At 43.7% G+C, this 3,986-nt stretch overlaps 1 long non-coding RNA gene across 4 annotated transcripts; it reads right to left on the bottom strand.

The window, feature by feature from the left end:
* Positions 1–49: 49 nt before the first annotated feature.
* Positions 50–2,969, bottom strand: LOC119295759. Of its 4 annotated transcripts, none has more exons than XR_005144212.1 (3): positions 2,166–2,969; positions 1,540–1,998; positions 50–905 (listed from the first exon to the last, which is right to left on the bottom strand). It is a non-coding gene; the product is annotated as an uncharacterized LOC119295759 (long non-coding RNA). The 4 variants fall into 4 exon arrangements; XR_005144211.1 differs by having other exon boundaries at positions 1,480–1,998; positions 2,166–2,968; XR_005144215.1 differs by having other exon boundaries at positions 50–814; positions 1,480–1,998; positions 2,166–2,968.
* Between the last annotated feature and the right edge of the window lie 1,017 nt (positions 2,970–3,986).

The following is a 3,986-nucleotide window of genomic DNA, read 5'->3' as shown; positions in this document are numbered from 1 at the left end:
TTTTGGTCCTAGGATGCACAACCAATAAAAAGCATTATAATTTTGTAAGGTACGAACAGCTGTACCTTGAAGCACAATCAACATGCAGGAATCATCATCTTCATAAAGTAATAAGTAATCTTGGTCATCCATGCACCGACTGTATCTTGCTTGCTAATTTCCACCTGTGTCACAAATAAGGCAATGTCATGTTCAGACTGAAGGTGAAAGAAGCACACATTCAGTTTCTAATTTAATTTAGTACTAATAAAATCTCTATGAAGAAGCAGACCAACTGCTGGAAATAAACTAGCATGGAACTAAATCAGTGTCCACAAAACCATATAGATATGCATGCTCATCAAGCATGTCATACATTTTACCAGAATGGAAGCTTAGCTAGTGCTAGTGCCCTAACTCAAGAACCTCCAGCCCACATAATAGAAATTCGTCCATCTTAGCCATGAATTCACTTAAACAGGAGACAAAATAAATGCTTTCCTCAGACACAGTACACTGAAGAAACAAAAGTATGCAGGCTGAACTGATAAGCTCTTATGACTGAACAAAGCCCATCTGCAAACATCATCATTTATGGCAAGAAAATACCTGAATAAAGCCCATCTGCAGTTATAATATCAGTCCCCAGTTTGGCACTTAACTCTTAAGGCTTTAGGTCTCTAGACACATCGATATGATGTATCCATATATATAATCATAGCAATACACTGTTGGAAGATTAAAAGATAGTTCCGACGTATTTTCCAGAATTTTATCTAGGATGAACACAGGAGCTTGAAAGGAGGGCCAATACTGGGTTTACCATGCAACATACCTGTGCACCATCAACAATGGCATAATTCGGACTTGCAGATGATCATTGGGACATGAAAAACAGATAAAAAAATGCATTGAAAGCTTTGGACCTGAAATATAGAAGATTGCCCCCTTGGTATACCCATGAGAAATACACGTAAGCATCAACCAAATGCAATCACAGTCAAGTATGATTTCTTTAATCTATTTAGTGTGCTTTTCATGTACTGTGCAAGTAGCAAGGGGCTGTTCTTCAATAAACAACATCTTATTAGCTTCAGATGACGTCCATTGACACTATACTGCTAATTTAAGTTAATTAAGTTGTGATCCTAATATTCAGGTAAAAAATCACATGGAAAGCTCAAATTGAACCGGGATTATGGATCTACATATTATGACCTACCAAGGTTACCATGACAATGCAGATAGTATGGAGGCTAATTTAAGAACGTAAACTATATATATATATATATATATATATATATATATATATAGACATTTAATGACATCAAACAATTACGGGTTGCAGTTTTAAACAAAAATACATGATGGATCATTGCATATAACTACGATTATAAAGGTACACTATGTTTTCTAACAAATGAAAAGACAACTACTCTTACTGTCTATAATTATAATTCAATTATGTGTCAATAAGAAAGCAACAATCATTGCGGATACATTTATAAGCTTCCAGTGATCCTGTGAGCATATGCTAATACTCCTTAACATAAATCTCACTTGTCATCGCCATCGTCTCTGTCTTGCTGGAATCACATCCTCTATCTGCAAACTGAAACAATAGCAACATCAAATCCCTCCTGAAGGTTTCACCCTGGACCTTCCCCCTGCTGATCTGCATAGGCATGTCATTCCGTTAACCAAGCAAACTCAACAATCAACACCATGCATGTGAACTTCTTCAGGAATGGACTATGATGCCGGGGCTGACCTCTCATAAGGTACGTAGAACATTGTACCAGTTACATTTTTTAAGGAAATAAGCTTGTTGGGAGTTAGAACTCCTTTGCAATTTTCAAGAGGTGTCCGTAGTAGACAAGATTTTCAAGCTAACTAAGTGGAAATACAAAGGATCTGAAAGAGCTGTAATGCTTTGATATATGAAATCAATGGCATCTACAGCAGTACAGCACTAGTGACATCTTTTGAGCAATATATCCACCCGTCGGCAATCTATATCTGCAGTTGAACATTTTTACTTAAATGCAAACGAGAACAAAGAAAGGTATCCATGTAGAACAGTTATCTTTCTACAACCATCCTTTCTATCTTCCAATAGAATGAGAAAACATTTTGAATTAAATTAACAATGATCTTGAAGCAAAATGCATGAAGTTGGTGTCAACCTGATGCATGTTACAGATACTGGATCCTCTCTTGTTTGGTATTCCCTCACAGCCTTACTGAACTTTCATCAAACACCTTGCAGGCATAGATAAAAGAGAATTTGCACATGTAAATAAATGAGCTGAAGAGAAAGGGCAGGAGGCAAGGGGGAAAGCTAGGTGTGGCATCTTCTGCTTTTCCATGGCCGCCTGCACCTCGGGGTTGGTAGCTGCCCTCTGACAGAGAGAGGGAGAGATGTAGAGGGATAGAGAGAGGGACTCACCAACGCGCGGAGCTTGGCAGCCAAAGCGGAAGGGAAGCCGGCTCCAATGACCTCCTCCGCCTTCTATGCTAGTCACCACCACTCCCTGCCGCGCGAGATGCAGGAGAGCGCACACCAAGAGAAAAAAGAACAACACTGAAACGGAAAGGGATCTGAGACAGGATGGAGACCTGGAGGTGGACGTTCCTGTGCAGCACCGCCGCTAGCTGTGGCGGCTTCCCTCGCCACCTGCTCATCCAGAGAGAGATGGAGCCGGGTTGAGCTGCTCCTTCCCCTTGTCCCGGCTGCTGCACTGCTAGGTGCGGAGAGAGAGAGAGGAGGAGCAGCAACAAGGATGCAGCGAGGAGGCAAAGACGGGCGACACAGATGTACCCCACCATAACTGGAGCTGCTCTTTTCCGGCACAGATCCACCGTCTGTGTGCACCTGTGGTGGTGGGGGGGATGGGTAGGAGGCCATGGAGAGGCTCTAGTGCAGAGGCCATGGCGGAGAGCGAGGAGGAGGGAGGGGCTGTGGGGATCGAGGGGAAAGGGGCTAGGGATGTGTGGCGGCTGGTGTGGATCGGGACGACCAGGGGAGAGGATGGGATTGGGTGTGGTGCGAGCACGCGGAGCGGATTGGACAAAGCGTTTTGCACGCAAAAACAAACAACCCAACCAATGAGTGCATGGCACGAGCCCACCCGTCATTGGCCAGCAAAAATAACTGCTAGGTGAAAATGGGTTTTACAGCTGTGAAGATTCAACGGTTCAAACTCGCCCGAAGGCAGATCCGACGGCCAACGAAGGCCCAATCGGGGGAGCCTCCTGGAGGTGAGTTGGCTAGCCTCTGTTTTGTTTTAAATGGCTCGCTAGCTAATTATGCTATTGATATGAGTAACTTGAGTATGGTTAGTTCGTAATATTTGCTGAAACTTGAATGCTGGCTTTTCATGATTACAACAACAAGAGCAACAGAGTTTGTAAAAGTTTTTTCTTTATCACTTTCAGTTTATCAACTGAATTGCTTGAGGACAAGCAAAGGTTTAAGCTTGGGGGAGTTGATATGTCTCCAACGTATCTACTTTTCCAAACACTTTTGCCCTTGTTTTGGACTCTAACTTGCATGATTTGAATGAAGCTAACCCGGACTGACGCTGTTTTCAGCAGAACTGCCATGATGTTGTTTTATGTGTAGAAAAGAAAAGTTCTCGGAATGTCCTGGAAATCCACAGAGGCACTTTTCAGAATTAATAAGAATTTTTGGCGAAAGAATCAAGGCCAGGGGGCCCACAGGCTATCCACGAGACAGGGGGCGCCCCTCCCTAGGGCGCGCCCTCCTATCTCGTAGGCCCCCTGGATCTCCTCCGACCTCAACTCCAACTCCATATATTCCGTCTCGTGGAGAAAAAATCAGAGAGAAAGTTTCATCGCGTTTTACGACACGGAGCCGCCGCCAAGCCCTAATCTCTCTCGGGAGGGCTGATCTGGAGTCCGTTCTGGGCTCCGGAGAGGGGCATTCATCGCCGTCGTCATCATCAACCATCCTCCATCACCAATTTTATGATGCTCACCGCCGT

Source organism: Triticum dicoccoides, chromosome 4B (assembly GCF_002162155.2).
Source record: "Triticum dicoccoides isolate Atlit2015 ecotype Zavitan chromosome 4B, WEW_v2.0, whole genome shotgun sequence".
Lineage (NCBI taxonomy): Eukaryota > Viridiplantae > Streptophyta > Magnoliopsida > Poales > Poaceae > Triticum > Triticum dicoccoides.
Note: the sequence above shows the minus strand (reverse complement) of the source record. Positions and strands in the feature narration are given on the sequence as shown.